The sequence below is a fragment of the Antechinus flavipes genome, chromosome 1 (assembly GCF_016432865.1).
Source record: "Antechinus flavipes isolate AdamAnt ecotype Samford, QLD, Australia chromosome 1, AdamAnt_v2, whole genome shotgun sequence".
In the NCBI taxonomy this organism is placed as follows: Eukaryota; Metazoa; Chordata; class Mammalia; order Dasyuromorphia; family Dasyuridae; genus Antechinus; species Antechinus flavipes.
This window is the reverse complement of record NC_067398.1, coordinates 92,117,507-92,135,696: the sequence shown is the minus strand read 5'-3', so window position 1 is coordinate 92,135,696 and position 18,190 is coordinate 92,117,507. Positions and strand designations below refer to the sequence as shown.

The window sequence follows — 18,190 nt, the reverse complement described above, 5'->3', positions numbered from 1 at the left end:
CTGATTCTGCGAATAAGGTTATAATAAATGTATTGGAAGTAAAAAAAAAAAAAATAGCTATCATTTATATGATGCTTTAAAGTTTGCACAATGGATAGAACACTAGCCCTGGAGTCAGAAGAACCTGAGTTCAAATCTAACTTCAGACACATACTAGCTGTATGACTCTGAGCAAGTCATTTAACTCTCTTTGCTTTAGTTTCCTCATCTACAAAATGATAGAGAAGAAAACTCCAAATGGGGTCATGAAAAGTCGGATGTGACTATCAGCTGAGTACTAAACATCAGTTAAAGTTTTGCAAAGCACTTTACAAATATTATCTCATTTGATCCTTAGAAAAACGTGTAAGGTAAATGTTGTTATTGTCCTCAATTTATAGAGGAGGAAATGGAAGCTAAAAATTTCAGTGACTTGCTCAGGGCCACATAGTCTTTCAACATCTGAAACAGGATTTAAGCAAAGGTCTTAAGTTCCCAAGATGAACATCCTATCTTTGTAATGTTGCAGACAGGTCAAATTGACATCAACATAAGAACTTTATAACAAATTTCCCAATTAAAAATTTTGCTTCTACATATGATAATGAGTTTCCCTGTTGTTAGAGATGTTTGAGCAAAAGATGGTATGACCTTCTGTCAGGGATTCTATAGAAAGGATTTCTGAATTGAGTGGAAGGATGCACAAGGCAATCTCTATGGTCTCTTCCAAATCTAAGTTTCTATCATCTAAACCAGACTATCTATCCACTTCAGGCAATGTAGATCTTAAATTATCTGCTGGATACTTCTTTCTCCACCCTGTTAAACTCAGCTCTTTTGAGAGATATCCCAAGTCCTATTCAAGTGTTCTGGGATTTGGTGAAGAAATCTGTTCCAGCTTCATCATATCATTTTTGAGGGGCAGCTTAAGAAACACAAACTGAACTCTGGGTGTGTAAGGACCATGCTTTTGTACTAGGCTGAAATGCTGTTTTATCACTAGTTTTCACATAATTCCCTTTTATATTTTTAGTCATGATGCAATACAGACCATAAAAATCAAACAATTTAAGAACTAAAAAAGGGCCTTAGAAGTAATTTAATCTAAACCCTCATTTAACCAAAGAGGAAAGTGAGATCCAGAAATATGAAGCGATTTTTTCAAAGATTACTAGAAAGATCATTGACAGAATCAATAAAAGAATCTAGGTTTCCTGATGCTCAAATCAACAAGTCTTCTGATATTTCCCTACTTCCATTATTTCCCCAAAAAATCCATTCTTCTGCTAAACTTAATGCCATTTTCCCAGGCACCTAAATCTTAACCTTAAAATTATCCTTGATTCCTCCCTTTTCCTTTGCCCCTCCTCAAATCCATTCAGTTGCTAAATCTTGTTAATCCTACCACTCACACTTGTCCCCTTCTCTCCTCTCATACATCCTCTCCCCCAGTCAAGACTCTTACTGCAATGGTGCAGTCTATTACAATAGACTCCTAAATAGTTTCACATCAGCTATTCCCTCTCAAATCCATCTCCACACAGCTGCCAAATGGCAATTTCTGAAGCACATATCTGACTGTGTGTTCAGGAAATACTAGTACCTCTGGTGTGAGGGCTGCTTTCCACCTTTGGGGTCCACCTGTTCCACCTAACAACTGTGGCTCCAAGAATGTGTAGCATGCACAGCAAACACACTCTGGTAAACCATTTTGGGAGTCTAGCTAAACCAGACTGAGGGCAACCAAGGGATTCAAACCCTATGGTGAATTAGGAGGTTATGTACTACAACCTGTGATGTTTTCCCTCAGTGGAATGGGCGAATGGGATCAATTCACTCCAGCAGCCGTGGGGGCAGGTGAAGCAGGAGCAGCAGAGCAAGACTTAGAGCTGGAAGACACAAAGTCAGCCCCTGCATCTCAAGCCATCATGTCACCATCAATTGTTCAGAATAGTTGATGTTTCCTGTCACATCTAGGTTATGATATATAAAAATCATAATACCAATGATAACTGTAATAACACTCAGCCTGTATTTGTTTCTTTGTAACCTCCCACCATTGCTTGTACTTCTTTGCACCCGTACCTAGCAATACAAATTTAATCCCTCTTCCACTAATTCTTCAAATACTTTAAGACAGACATCATATCTTCTCAAATATTTTCTTCTCCAGGCCGATGAGCGATAGTTTTGTGGGTTTTTTGCCCAAGCCTTAAATGCTATAAATTCAATAGAATGTCCTGGTTGCCCTCCTATGGAAAGATACTGCGCATTAATCAATATTTATATTGATTTCTATAAATCACATCTTCTTTCTTTCTGACTATTGGAATTTTACAAGGGTCCCATACCCTCTAATCAATATCGTTTCTATAAATCACTTCTCTCTTTCTGACTCTTGGAATCCTTCAAGGGTCCCCTCCCCTCTGACAAAAACATGACTGAGAAAGTAAGAGAGGGCTCGAAAGCCTTACCATGGATACAGCTGTCGCTGACCTTGGGCCACAAATCATCACCAGCAAGCTCTTTGGTGGATTCTTTGTTCAATCCCTCTGTCAGCTTAAAGCACAGACCAAAGCATGTGGCTTTTTCCAGGGACACAGAAATACAATGAAAGCCACCTAAGTGGCTATGCTGCTTTGCCCCAAAAAGGTCCCACCTGGCCACCTTGTTATCACAGCATAAAAGCCAACTTTAAAACTGGCCCAGATATTTGGGCTCTCTCCCTTTTGTCTAATATGGTCTAAAGGCAGCTCAGCATAGGGAAGAGGCTGGGATCCTTCTTAGCAATATTGACCATAGGCCTTCCTGTCCCATGCATCCACTGCCCAGCCTTCCTGATTTGAGTAATAGTCATCTTCTTCCCAGTGTCAGATAGCATTAGAGAACAGGAAGGGAGCTCAGAGGAAGTGCCAAAGAGAAAATTCCATAACACATTCTGATGAGAGGGAGAAGAGAGCAAGAAGGGAAATCAGCTCTTTTAAGTCTATTGGAGTGAGCAGTTCTTTCTGAGACGTGATCAATAAAGGGACTTCCTTACCATCTCAAAGTATGCATCCTCTGGAGCTTAATCCCCTTGTCCCTGGAAGCAGGAGTTCACAAATACTCTAATGGGGTATGCTTTAGCCAGAGCAGATGAGGGGAATGATTTGCCATCCCCACCTCATACATAGGGAGCAGATGGAATGAGAGGGGGTAAAAGGAGTGTCACCTAAGTGTAAAATGCTGACAGATAAAACATCACCCACTGGGAGCTTTGAAAATCAAAGCACTTGAGAACGGAGCCCAAGTTGCCTTGGGTTTTTTAGATATTTGTTTTGTTTTGCATTTTCTTTTTCAAGATCAAGTTAAGGAAACCTACTATAGAGAAGATTAAAGTGACCTACAAGAGACAGAGTATGTATTTTAGGAATTTTATTAACTTTCAAAATTTAATCTCATGATTCTCTTTTTGTATTTTTTGTTCAAGTTTAAATGATTTAATGAAGAGCTATAGTCAACAGTTCAACAAATATTTAGTAAGCATCTGCTATGTGCAACGCTTTATATTAAGCATTGAAGATACAAAGACAAAAGTAAGATAAATCCTGCCTTCAAGTAATTTGCATCGTGTTATATTATTACTAGGACAAATTTTTTGAAATTTTGAATAACAATCTGGATGGATCTGAACAGAGAATTACCATGTCATTCCCCTACCCAATAAATTCTAATATTGCGTAAACTCGTATTTATTAAGTATCTCTTATGTATCAGGTAATATATAAAGTATTGGGGATAGAAAAAGAGACCCAAAACCCAAAATGCATAGTCTTTGTTCCCAAGGAGCCTCACAATTGAGGGGCAAAGTCTAATTGCTCTCTATTCCCTACAAGATTAAATATAAGCTATTATTCAAAACCTAGCCTTAATATTCCTACTTGTCTTGATATTTGATAGCTCAGCTAAAGTGATCTTCCCAATGACTCACACATGTGTTGTACTCCATTTCCTACATCTGTACTTTTGCATTGGCTCTCTCCCTGGGTTGGAATGCACTCCCTTATCCCTCATCCCCTCTGCCTCTTAAGAGCTTGTTTTCTTCAGAACTTTGATTGAGGAGCACCTTCTATATAATGTCTATCCAGATCTGCCTTATACTCCCACCCTCAGCTCTTTATATCCTCCCTTCCAACTTCTATTTAATATCTTTTAAATTTATTCATTTATGTACATGCAATCTTTCCTACAAATTGTAAGCCCCTTACAGATAAGGAACCATTTCCTCTGTTTTTATATGCCCAGTGCCTGGCACATAGTAGGTGTTTAATAAATCTTTATTGATTGGTTGATTGATTTGAATATGACTGAAACTAGTTACTATACTGCTGAGATGTGCTGCTGTTACCATTTCAGGGAAATTCTCTGAAATATTTGTAAATGAAGTGTCAAAACAGCAAAAAGGAAACTCAGAAGATATAGACTTTGGGATCCATACTGAAATATTAGTAGGTCTCTTTGAAATCTTTTTGATGAATACATATCTCTATTGTGAGACACTTGCCAGGGACCAGAAGACCTACACCAGATGGCTGGCTCTCCTTTGCCACACAGATGTGACTCTTTCACTCCCAAAGTTCTGACTACCTCAAGTGTGAAGTGATGAAGACTTCTATTATCTGTAAAGCCAAACATTAGAGTGTGAAGGGGCTGTTCCCACTGAACACCGATCACTTTCCTCCTGTGAATGATAAACAGGTTTGATTAGGTGGACTTGAAGTGAAAGAGTTTCAGTTCAAATGCCATCTTTGCTGCTGATTGCATGTCTGATCTTAGATCAGATTTGCTTTACCTTTGTGCCTCAGTTTATTCATCTGTAAAATGAAAGATTAAAGGACTAAAGAAAATTTATGTATAATAGGGCAGTTGGGTGGAGCAATAGATGGATTACTAGGTCTGGAGTCAGTCAGACTCATCTTCATGAGTTCAAATCTGACCTGTGATTCCAGGTAAGTAGTTTAACTCTGTTTTTCTCAATTTCCTCATCCATAAATGAGCTAAAGAAGGAAATGGCAAACCATTCCAGTGTCTTTGCCAAGAAAATTCCAAATAGGGTCATGAAAAGTCAAATACAATTGAAAAAGACTGAACAGTAGCAAAAATGTATGAATTGCTTCTCTAAGTCCAATACTACTCTGAATTTAAGGTAGGGGCTGTGAAGACTGGAGGTTAGGGGGAAAATAAAGGTAAAAGTTGCATAGTTTCATAGGACTTAGGATTTGAAGGGACATTAGAGACCATCTAGTCTAACCTCATTTTAAAAATGAGGAAACTGAGGCCCAAAGAGGGAGGTGTCTTGCCCAAAGTTATACAATTAGTATTTTAGGAGAACTCGGTTTTGAATTAAGATCCTCTGGAACAAATTCCTAAATAGAGGTAGTAGCTCCAGAGAGAAGCAAACCTAGGAAAGTCAACAAAATTGAAGCACAAATGAAATGGAAGAAATCCAAGGAGTTGCCGGTGGCCAATCTAATAACTTGTCTGCCTCAGTGTCTAGTGGGAAATCATGGAGATAGTATTGATTTTGGAGTCAGAGATCCATGTTAAAATCTAAAGATCATAGGATTCACAGATTTAAAGCTGGAAGGGACCTCAGACATCTAATCTCCTCATTTTGTGGGTGAGAAAAATAAAGCTCAGTATTACCTTCCCCAAAGACAAACAGGTAGTAAATGGCGGAGCTGGGATGAGCCCAGGTGCTCTCATTCCAAATGCTATTCTCCTATGCTATTCATCCCTGGGATTTGAGGCAAGTCCTTTGAAGTCATTGGGCCTCAGTCTTTCAACGGATAATGATTGTGGTTGGACTAGCTCACCTAGAAGATTCTTTTCATTTTCCTCCTGGCTTAGTACCTCACTCCCCAGCCACTTCTACCTCCTTCCAACAGACTTTTCACCCTAAGGATGCCTCCAACATTGCAGCCCTCAGCTAACTGATAAGCTCCTGCATGGGGCCATTATTTTATGAAGAATCCAAGCCCTCATTGTTCCTCGTGCTAACTCTTCACATTTTAGGCCACCTTGCCCCCATATGGACACCTCCCCTAACCCTCCCAACCCTATTTTCTAGCTCCTTTTTATTCATTTTCTTTGATACATTTTTATTGTATGCATTCCTCCATTAGATTATAAACTACTTGAGGACAGAGATTATTTCTTTTTTGCTTGTTGTATTCTCAATTCTTATCATACTATCTGGCACATAAGTACTAAATACATGCCCTCTCCTTTTTCTTCTCCCTCTCCCTTTCCTTCATCTCTCTCCCTCTTCTTTTCTCTCTCCCCCTTTTGCTCCCTCTCCTTCTTTCTCATATTTTCCCCTTCTCCTTCTTCTTCTATTTGTATTCCCAATCCTCATCATGGTACTTGGCAAGTGCTAAATAAATGAGCGCTCTCTCGCCTTTCCTTCTTTCCTCCTCCCCTCTCTCCCTTCCTCTCCCTCTCTCTCTTTCTCTCCTGTGTGGCTCTCATTATATCCAAACATTGCAAAGGGATGCCAAACAACCTAGAGGTGTTTATGAAAAATAATATAATCATATTAAACCGGGCAAATGTACTTTTAAACATTTTTTAAAACTCAGAGTCAAAAGTAAAGCAGGGACATGGTTGGGGACTGCCTTTTTCCTTCCACTGATTTGTTTCAGGGCTCTTGTCCTAGAGGAAGAACTCACAATAAACCCAGTCACTCACCTCTCTGTGTATTTAGAAGTCATCTCTCAGGGAACTCCAGATGTGATAGACACAAACTGCTGCTGAGTTTGCATTGCTGCCATTATACCATCTCCATCTCTGTTTCCAAGTGTTCCCAAAACTCATAGGCTGGTATGGACAAACCTCCGCCCTTCCATCAGAGGACTGATCTTCCATTAGTTTCCTCCCTTCCTAAGCTGGGAAGAATGACAAATCTCAGGGGTTTTGTAAGCAGCCAACCCCTTGCCAGAGTTAAGAGTTTATTACATTATCTATCCATCTGGTCTTACATACATGGTTTGGCCTCTTAGTGCCCCCACACTCCTTCACTACCGTTTTTCCCTGTTTGGGGCCTTTGAAGACAAGTGAAATGAGGAAGGGTGGGCTCAGGTTCACATCATGAGTCAGTCATTACCTGCATGATGGTCAAACCACTGTATCTCACTGAGCCTCAGTTTCCTCCCACATTAAACAGGGTTAATAACATCTCTAAGTATCTTCATCCCAGGGTTGTGAGGTTGAAATGAGATGATTTAAATAAAATGCTTTGCAAACCTCCAAGTGCTGTATAAATGTCATCATGCCTTATTATTCATCTTTTGCAGCTGTCCTGTGAGCCAGCTCTGACACTCTCTATGGGAAAGATGTGTCTTTGTTGTGGGGGCAGTAATGAAGGCCAAATGGAAATTTCAACCATAATGTTAATGAAATTATTTTGTGGTTTTCTGGGGATGTGAAGAGCATTCTGTTGTGAGTTTAGCTGATGAGAGTTGATTCTGTGAATCACAGGATACTGAGGCTTTGCAACAATACACCAGCTCCCTCACTTGCTTTTCAGACTGATTTAAGGTAAAGGTGTTTAAAGTCCTTTATCATGTAATCTGGGCTCCCTGGAAAATATACCATCATCCTTTGGAGGACACTGGAGAACCCCTGTTAACGATTCCCAGATCTGAAGGCTAGGAGGTCAGAGACAGGCTGTTCCCTGTGGAAGATCCCCAGACTGTGAAATTCTCTCTTACCTGTTCATCAATAAAGCTTGAGTCTGCTGGGCTTTAGGGCATAGTTCCTTAAACTGATGGGCCAAACTACTCCTCTGAGACGTGTGCTGACTATTTGAGGCCACATGTAGATGGTAACAAGAGCAATAAACTTACCAGTGGCTTTTGTGAAGCCAACAGTAGAAAATAGAAACGTGGCTTGATTCTCTGTATTCCCTTGTCCTGTATCATTTCAAGTATACTCTAAGATTCAGGTCAGGACTGGGACATCCTGGGATCCTTTAGTGGGTGGATGGGGGCCCCCCACATCTGTTGAAAGCAGAGCTATAAGCCAGCCCTAAACCATAAGGAAGTAAAAATTGCAAAGTGGGATCTAGACATCAAGAGACCCAGATGCTGGGACTGATGTCTGTCACTGAAAAGTAACATGCAGACAGACAGCTAGGTAGCGCAGTGGATAGAGCACTAGTGCCAGAGTCAGTAGGACCTGATTTTAAATCTGGCCTCAGACACTAAGCACTTAATGATGATGTGACAAGTCATTTAACCTGATTGTTTCTATATCCGCCCCCCCCAAAAAAAAAAGTCAAGTGACTATGGGCAAGTGACTTTTATTAGGGGTTCTTTGTCTTTATCTTTACAATGGCAATATGTCAATGGGAAATTTTTAGAGATGGCAAAGAAGAACTGATATTAACAAACACCCCAACAAGACAAGCAAGTCCTAGCTGAAGACCTAATAAAAGATATGCTGCAAAAGCTAGTTCAACCTTCCAGGATGTTTTCACTTCTAATACTTTGGAAGAGAGACTAAGCGGTGGAAGAATTTTATTTCTGTTTTGTGTTCAAAAAGTCACAAATGGGTTTAAGTCCTTTTTAAAGCTTCTCAGCAGGATCTAAAAATAGCTCCTGGAAGCTCAATCCACATTTTCTCAGGTCCTATTCTTCATCTCTTTGTATTTGTGATGACAGTGTGTTGTGACAATCACATACAGAGCATGTATATGCATGCAGAGATAGAGGCAGATGTACAAGGAAGGAGGTCTAATCTTGTAGAAAGAAAATTGGGAGGTGAGAATAGTGACATAAGTTTGTTTTAAAATCAGAGGCAAGGCAATTTGCTTTTGATGCCTCAGTTTCCCTACTAATTTCCCTACTAAAAGATGTGTGTGTGTGTGTGTGTGTGTGTGTGTGTGTGTGTAGGGGCAGAGGCAGAAGCATAGGAAAGGGGGTCTAATTTTGTAGAAGAGATAATTGGGAATTGAGAATTAAGACATAGATTTGTTCTAAAATCAGAGACAAAGCAATTTATGCCTCAATTTCCCTTCTAATAAAAGATGTGTGTAGGGGACAAGTGGAAATACAGGGAAAGGGATCTAATGTTGTAGAAGAGATCATTGGGAGTTGAGAATTGGGGTGGAGGTTTATTCTAAAATCAGAGGCAAAGCAATTTAGTTTTGATGCCTCAGTTTCCCCACTAATAAAAGATAAGTATAAGGGACAAATGGAAGTACAGGGAAAGGGGTCAAATCTTGTAGAAAGACAATTGGGAGTTGAGAATTGGGAGGGGAGTCTGTTCTAAAATCAGAAGCAAAGCAATTTACTTTTGATGCCTCAGTTTCCTTACTAATAAAAGATGTGTGTAGGAGACAAGTGGAAATATAAGGAAAGGGGTCTAGTCTTGTAGAAGAGATAATTGGGAGCTGAGAACTGTAGTGAAGGTTTGTTCTAAAATCAGAGGCAAAGCAATTTACTTTTGATGCCTCAGTTTCCCTACTAATAAAAAATGTGTATGTGTAGGGACAAAGGCAGAAGTACAGGGAAAGAGGTCAATTGGGAGAGAATTGGGAGGTGGATTTGTTTTAAAATTAGAGGCAAAGCAATTTACCTTTTGATGCCTCCATTTCCCTACTAATAAAGACGTGTGTGTAGGGGCGGGGTGTAGTAGGTCCTTTAGGTCCTTCTCCCTCCTTTCCCAGGGTAAAATAAGGCTGGGTTCATTGCTCTGAGGCATCTTAATAGGCAAAGGAGACTCCCCGTGGAGAAGCATAACTTTAATAAATAGAATTCTGGCTCATTATGAGCCAATGACATAGTGACTTCTTGCCTTGTGTCACCTCCACCTTTCTGCACTTCAGCTCCTGGTCTGGGAGCTTATAGCACTTTCAGCCCAATGAAATGACCTGAGGTTGGCTGTCCATCATGCCATCATGAGCCTAATGGACGTGTGGGAGGAGCTGCTGAGCCAGGGAGAGCAGAGCAGGTTTTACAAAATTGTCGGTTCTTTGTGGCAGACCCCTGCGGTTGTTCCTTTCATCTCTCATTCTTCGGGGGGAAACAAAAACGAAAACAAAACACCTCTTTGCTCGTTTTTCTCTGTAGTTCAAGAATAAACAAGATCTTCCCCGTGTGGGATCGTTTGCAAAAACCGATGCTCCCTGGACCTGGGTGCTTCTGAGATGGAGGGAAAGTCACTGGAACTTCCCTGAAAGGGCATGCGGAGAAAAAAAGAGAGAGAGAGAGTTCTGGCTGTCTCGATGCTCTTTTCTCTCCTAAACACTGATAACAATGCACAGTGATTAGTTGTGTTTCTAACCCCTTGACACTCCTTAGGCTGAAAATCAGGACTACTTACACTACGGTAATCAGCTCCCAGACACCCCAAACTGTACCATGATTACACCATTTACTGAAATGCGCAAAGAGACACTTGAAGCTGTTCTGATTAGGGCAGACATTATTTTTGCTAATGGGCGATTGCATTAATCAAAACTGTTGCTATGACTATGGTAATGGGAGAAAACCACCTCCATTTAATTCTGGGTCCACAAAACACCAACAAAAAAAAAAAAAAAAAAAAAAAAAGAAGGTGGATTTTATTAACCAAAAAGAGGAACTCTTTTACCTCTTTTTTAAAAGACTCTTCTATATTCATTCCCACCAGAGTGGCTGACATGGGAGATCTCAGCACACTCCCTGCATCCTGTTTTCTCACCTGTTCAACGTTAGCTTTGAACTGATTCATTGTACCCTTCCATTGAAATACCTTTGGTTTTCTGTTGAATTCATGTCAAGAGCATTCATTAAGCATCTACTGTGTTGTGTGGTTGTTGTTCAATCTCTCTCTGACCCCATTTTGGGGTTTGCTAGGCAAAGAAGCTGGAATGGTTTGCCATTTCCTTCTCCGACTCATTCTAAGGAGTTAGCAAAGTGACTTATTCAGGGCTATGTAGCCAGTAAATGTTTAAGGCTGAATTTGAACTCATGAAAATGCATCAAGCTGCTCTATCCATTGTGCCATCTAGCTTTCCATATCTATTATGTACCAGGCAGTATATATCTCTAGCTATGTTCTAGAGATCAAAAAGATAAAAATAAAATAGTCCCTGACTTTAAGGAACTTATATATTACTGGGTGAAACAACATCTATACAGATAAATACAAAATGAGAGTTGCCTGGGTCACTGAGTTGTCACCCATAGATAGGTCCAAGGTCACACAGTCAGTTATAGCTGAAGTGGAACTTAGACCCTTCCTGAAACTAAAGCCAGGATCTTATCTCCCCAAACCTTGGCCCCTGAAATATGTTTTACAGTGAAAACCTGACTTCAAGGATGTTGTGATCAGTCAGAGGGTAGAAAGTGAGTTTCATCTCATGCTCTCTGATAGACAATCAATGGAATCTAGCTATTGAAAACCATTCCTATCTTTATTCCCTAAAACTCCCTTACTCTACTCCTTCCCTATACTGTGTACATAGCAGGAAAATTGGTAAATAGATTGTGAATACAAGGGAATCTAATAGTGAATACAGGGTGGAGAATCTCTCCAATGGAGCCCTGCAAATTTGAATGACCTCAATGCTTATGCCAGCTGAAGCCCATATTTAATGAAGTCTTAGAGTTACCTCTCCTAACCCATGTTCATATCAGCTGCCTGGATCCCAGACATTGATTGACTCCAGTCTCCTTAAAGTTCTAGAAATAATTTGGAGGAGTTTTCAGGGTGTCTTCTATTACAACTCTCAAGCCCTCGTCTGTTATATTCACTCTACTATCAATGCCAGTTAGTATTTCACTGAGATCATCTAACCCATGATGACTACCAACAGTATCTATTGAATGTTATTTGTAATCAATTTATACTGATTAGGTTTTACTGAGTGACATTTACTGAGAAGAAAGAATAAGAACCAAAGGGCAAAAAGCTATGAAATCAAAAGTAGGATCCAAACATTCTGGAGAGCAATTTAGAACTATTTCAAAGGCTTTTAAATTGTGCACACCCTTTGATCCAGCAGTATCTCTACTGGACCTGTATCCCAAAGAGATCATCACAAAAGGAAAAGGACCCACATGTGCAAAGGGGCCCATATGTAGCAGCTCTTTTGCAATGGCAAGAAACTGAGTGGATGTCCATCAGTTGGGGAATGGCTGGATAAGTTATGGTATATGAATATCATAGAATATTATTGTTCTATAAGAAACAACCAACAGGGTGATTTCAGAGAGGTCTGGAGAGACTTACATGAACTGATGTTGAGTGAAATGAGCAGAACCAGGAGATCGTTGTACATGGCAACAGCAAGATTTTACAATGATTAATTCTGACGGATGTAGCTCTCTTCAACAGTGAAGTGATTCAGGCTAGTTCCAATGGTCTTGTGATGAAGAGAGTCATCTGCATCCAGAGAAAGGCCTGTGGGAACTGAGTATGAATGAGTATTTTCACTTTTTTTATTGTTGTTTGCTGGTGTTTTATTTTCTTTCTCATTTTTTTCCTTTTTAATATGATTTCTCTTGTGCAGCATGATAATTGTAGAAATATGTACAGAAAAATTGCACATGTTTAACATATATTGGATTATTTGCCTTCTGGGAAAGGGGTTGGAGAAGAGAGGGGGAAAAAATTGAAGCACAAGGTTTTGCAAAGGTGAATGAAACTATGTATGTGTTCTGAAAATAGAAAGCTTTAAAAAAATAATAATAAAAGAAATCAGAAATACATTATTCTCTACCATCTAAGTCCTGAAGAGAGAGTACTCACACTTAATTGGTGACTATCATAAAGTTCACTTCTTTTGACATTGAATTGTTCTACTGCTTGCAGAACCATGAATCAGTTGACAGATTAATCTATTTCTGGAGGATCTTATAGGTCTTTCTCCTAGGCTGCCTCCTCACATGGCTCAGCAGCTATACCTATGGCATATTCAGTTATGAACTCCTGCTGTTGGTACTTGGATGGGGCTTCCAACATTCCAAAGCTCACAGTCATTTGATCATTCACTTATGATACTCATTTACTTGAGATCAGAAAGGAATATACAAAAGAGAACTAGAAGAAACACAGGCTCCATGTGTATATGGCCACTTAGAAACCCACTGGGGGCAAGAGGATAGCTGAGATTACCTTCCCTATACCTAAAGTTCTTGTCTTAATAGCAATGCCCATTCAGTGATTAAGGCTAGGGAAGAAGGTGGATAGCATAAAAAGGAAAGACTAAGAATGGCCTTGAGCATACATTGGTACCAAAAGTCAAAGCAAAAATTTAAATCTGTTTTCTAATTCCTCATCCAGTGTAATTCTTAGCAAGTTAATGTTTTAGTCTTTCCTCATTGGAAAAAGAAGAAAACAATATTTAGAAAACAACACAAAATTGTGTGAGGAAAGAACTTTGTAAAAATGTTCTGTGTGACAGTGAAAAACAGAATTAATCTCTGTCCCTACTACTTGATAGAAAGTTGCAAATAGTCTTAAGGAACATTTAATCCAGCCCCTTCATTTTACAAAACAGGAAATAAAGGTCTTGAAAAGAAGGAACTTAGCCTGAGTGAAAGGTAAGAGCATCTCAGACCCACATTTCTGAAGTACTTAAAGATAAAGCAAAACACTTTCTGCACCACAATTCTAGTCATTTTTGCCATCTAAGGAATCAAATCAATAAAATTATTAAGCTCCCACTATATATTCCAGGCATCATTGGGGATACAAAAATAAAAACAATCTCAATTCTCCAAAAACTTACATTCTATCCATAAATACGTTCTCTCCTTACATTACCCACAACACTAGATAGTACAAATAGTGAGGAAATGGCAACAAGCAGTTTAAGTGTCCAAAGCCAACTTAAACTCGTATTTTTTTGCTCCAACTTCAGGATTCTTTCTAATCTAACCTGCTGCCTAGCCTTTTAGAACTAGGACACGAAACCAGGAATCTCTATTGCTAAATCAATGTTCTTTCGACTATGTTAAAGTGTCTTAAGCTTGTATATTCTCCATCCACAAGGTTTCCAAGCCCTCCTTTTTAAACTTTTGGTGCATTTGTGTACATCTTAGCATCCATTTTAAAAGCTGCTTCCAAGGTTGATCTTATCTATATTTTTCCTGGTGAATGAACATAGACTGCTTAGTAGAAGCCCCACCATCCTGTGTTTAACTATATAAGTTTTTTTGAGAATAAGGATTGTTTTGTTTTTAATCTTTATATTCTCAGTGATAATTATGATGCCTGCAATATATAGTAGGAGTTTAATACTCTTATTGATTTGGTTGCTTGGATGGTAGAAAGAAACCTAGAAACATTAGGCTATTGAATAGTGTAGTTTTGAGGTCTCTCGTCTCTCCCCTATTGAGGAATGTTTCCCAGGAAAGAATACAGTATTTTTTTTCTTCTGCCTATCAAAATTATCATATTACATTTTTATTAATAACAATATTTCCCCAAAGTATGCACTTCTCTGACTTTGGACAAAGCCTATCCAGCCATTCTGTTTGTACTTGGATCTTTATGTTCTCTGTTGTTCTGGTCCCAAGCTATTCATCAAAAGAAAGATCTCAGGGGCAGCTAGGTAGTGCAACGGATAGAGCACCAGCTCTATCAGGAGGACCTGAGTTCAAATCTAGCCTCAGATACTTAACATTTCCTAGCTGTGTGACCTGGGCAAATCACTTAACTCCAATTGCCTCAGCAAAAAATAATAATAATAATAAATAAGCAAAATCTCCAAAGGAAGCAATGACCTTGGAGAGACACTAAAATCTATTCATATCAATATTCATTAAATACAATCATGATGCTCTGTAGAGAAATAGGATTAGACTCAGAGGACCTGCATTGAAACCTGGACTGCCTTCTGAATTAAACTTGAACCACCTCTCTGAACCTCATTTTTATCATCTGCAATTAGAGAGATGCTATGACCTTCAAGTCCCCTTGCAGCTCTGATTGTGATTTTTGAAGTTCTTGCTATGAGTATCTTACTAGGCAAGCTACTGGGGGAATCTAGATAGGAGTGAAACACTCCAAAAGAATTGTATTTAACATGAGGAGTAAAGGGAAGAAAGACAACAATAAATACAAAGCACTTTTAAAGAGGTGTAGAACAGCAGCAACAGGGGATTTGGGAAAGGCACTGCAGAGGAAGGGTATCTCCTAAATTGAGATTGGTAGGAACTAAGGATTATAAAGGATGGAGGTGAGGAGAAATGAATTTCAGGCATAGGAAACATGCTATAAAGAGACAGAGAGTTGGAAGATAGGCTTGGAGAACAGCTTAATAGGATTAATAGCTTCAGGTAGTTTCAAGTACAGTAATATGAAATCAGTCTGAAAAATTAGGTTAATTCCTCAAACCAATCAACATGTCAACACACTTTGGAAAAATCACAGTATTATTAATGCAAATGTTATGTTACTTCTGACTTTGCTAGAAGGTTTTATATGACACAGAGGAATTTGTAGGTCACAACATGGATCAGAAAGTGGAAAAACTGGAAATAGGAAGATTAATTTAAAAGTTATCATAAACTATTTGTTATATGAGATGAATCTGTTGGAGAAGGAAAGAAATAAATATTGGGGAAAATTCTAATATAAAAGAATAATATAAAAATCAAATAGAAACCAGAATCATTAAATTGTACATAATGACCAGACAGGTCACATATTAACTTAGAAAATCACACATATTTTAATAAAAAAAGAAATATATAAACACCACTTTAAAATCAGATAGAAACTACATTTTCATTTGGTTCAGGTTCTAGTCAGGAGTGTTGTAGTTCCCATGAAGCCCAAGAACTGAATGTTTGACACTTCAAATAAAAAAAAAAGACATTAATAAAAATTTATTTTTCTGAAAAAAAGTTATTACAATAGTTCAGGTAAGGGGTGATAAAGACCTGAAATAGGGTAGTAGCCCAGCAAATATAAAGGAAAGGAATGGATGCAAAAGATTTTGTGGACATAGAACTGACAAACGAAAATAGATCGGATTGGGAGAGGTGATGGAGTGAGAGAAAAGAGTCCAGGAGGGCTAATTTCAGGGTCAGCCCAGGCAGCTGTAGGTCATGTACTTCAGAGTAGGGAACTGGGACGAGGAGCTCTGTGGTGAGGTTATTTTTTACTATTCAGTTACTATTTATAAATAGCACTTTCACTTTTATGAAAAGGCAGGCTCTGTCCTTTGGAAAGAACCTCAGTGGGAGATTTACAAAAATCTGTGGACCAAAGTCACAAAGGATGTGAAGGTACAGATAGGTTACAATCTTCACTAGAGAAGGGGAGTAGCCATACCAAAGGGATGAAGCATCCGTGGAAATCTTGAAGTGGTGCTAATAATAACTCACATTTAAATGGGGCCTTCAGGCTCACAAAGCAATTTCCTCAAGGTAGGAAGTCATGAATTTCAACCAAACTGTCACTATAAACCACGCAGAGCAGGCCAGACCTGGGGCAGGGTCCCAAAACTTTTGGTCAAGGCAGAATAAGGGATTATGCCCTGAAGTCAAGCCCCATGAGTCAGGACTCAAAAAGCCAAGCAGGCCCAAATATTTCAGGGTAAAAGTAAGATCAGGAATCCAAAGCAAGAAAAAAATTCATAAGCCAGGGAATTGGAAGAGGTAAAGGATTGGGAGTGGGGGAGTAGGAGGGAGGGTAAGGAGAACAAAGTTAGCAGATCAATTGTCAAGTAGGACCTTCAAGAAGGATCTTTGTGACTTGGTACAATCTATCACTTATATATATGTGTGTGTGTGTATGTGTGAATATATGTATGTAAAAAGTATTACATGTGGAAATAGGATTAGAAGAATTGCGCATGTTTAACCTGCTGTCTAAGGGTGGGAGGAAGAAAAATTTGGAACAAAAGGTTTTGCAAGAGTGAATGTCGAAAACTATCTTTGCATGTACTTGGAAAAATTTTTTTAAACTATTATTTAAAAAAGTATTATAATAGCTCAGGTAAAAGGTGATGAGGGCCTAGACTGGCAAATATAAAGGAAAAGAATGGATACAAAAGAATGGATTTTGTGGATGTAGAATTAACAAATTTGAAAATAAATTGGATTGGGAGAGGTGATGGAGTGAGAAAAGAGAGTCTTCCTTATTAAAATACAAGGTTCTTAAAGAAAGATATTAATGGAGAGCCCAGGTCAAGGCCAAGTGTGATGGGGCTAATTTTGGACTCGAATCAGGTGTCAGAATCCATAACCCAAGGAAAGAACACACACTAATCCTGCCCTCTACCTAAAACCAGCTCAGTGATATAATCACGGGCAACGTCTAGAGTGAGTGATGTAACAACTAATGATTGTTCAGAGCATTCCAATTTCCAGTGTACTTTACAGATGTTATCACATTGGATCTTCAGAACAGTCTTGTGAGAAGTAGGTGGAACAGGCATCCACATTTTGCAGAGGAGAAAACTGATCCGAGAATTAATGACATGTTAATGGTCACATAGCAAATGGCAGAGCTGGGATATAAATCCAGATTTAAATCCCAACATCCCTTGCTCTTGCTGCTGTCTCACAGATGCTTCTCATCACCAAGGGGGTAGTTGTACTGGGATGCAATCACCATCACAGAAATCCGAAGAGACAGTTAGTTACTGCAGCTCCAGTGAGAAGCATGGTCGGAGCAATGCATTGGAAATAGGAAATTACTTTCTTTTGTTTCTCATTCTACCTGTCTGAACTGGAGATGAAAGAACCTGAAGCCTCCAGAGTGGGACTCTTGGAACCAGGTCAGAAAGCCAGCCGGTCCAAGTCCACAGGGTTCAAGTCATATTAGCAAGTGACTCCAATGAGCTTGACCCAGCTGCCACACCCTTTTAAAGTGATGGCATTCAAATGGCAGCTGTGAACCCTGTGCACTATAATAAGCATGCTTGATTCAGTAGCTTATATACTAAAACTGGAATGATACAGGGAAAATTAGCATGGCCCCTGCACAAAGGTGACATGTAGATATGTAAACTGTTCCATATTTTTTGTTCCCTGGATTCATTTTTGTCCCCAAAGTGTCACAGTGCTCTGCTTATCTCTGTGTCCTCAAATGGTCAATTTTCCCTGGAGAATTGGATACGTGACCTTTTTTATCCCATGAGGATTCACAATATGTGGCTTAAACCTACATCCTGGGTTTTTATTTATTTATTAGGGAAGGAAACAACTATAATAAATAACATTTAGAT

At 39.1% G+C, this 18,190-nt stretch overlaps 1 long non-coding RNA gene and 1 other non-coding gene across 2 annotated transcripts; one reads left to right on the top strand and one right to left on the bottom strand.

Moving 5' to 3' along the window:
* Positions 1 to 8,304: 8,304 nt before the first annotated feature.
* On the bottom strand, positions 8,305 to 12,699 carry LOC127554945 (uncharacterized). The gene is made up of 2 exons (XR_007952114.1): positions 12,238 to 12,699; positions 8,305 to 10,194 (listed from the first exon to the last, which is right to left on the bottom strand). It is a non-coding gene; the product is annotated as an uncharacterized LOC127554945 (long non-coding RNA).
* Positions 12,700 to 17,880: 5,181 nt separating this feature from the next.
* LOC127546009 (U6 spliceosomal RNA) lies at positions 17,881 to 17,987 on the top strand. Its single transcript, XR_007949882.1, has one exon. It is a non-coding gene; the product is annotated as a U6 spliceosomal RNA (small nuclear RNA).
* Positions 17,988 to 18,190: the final 203 nt, after the last annotated feature.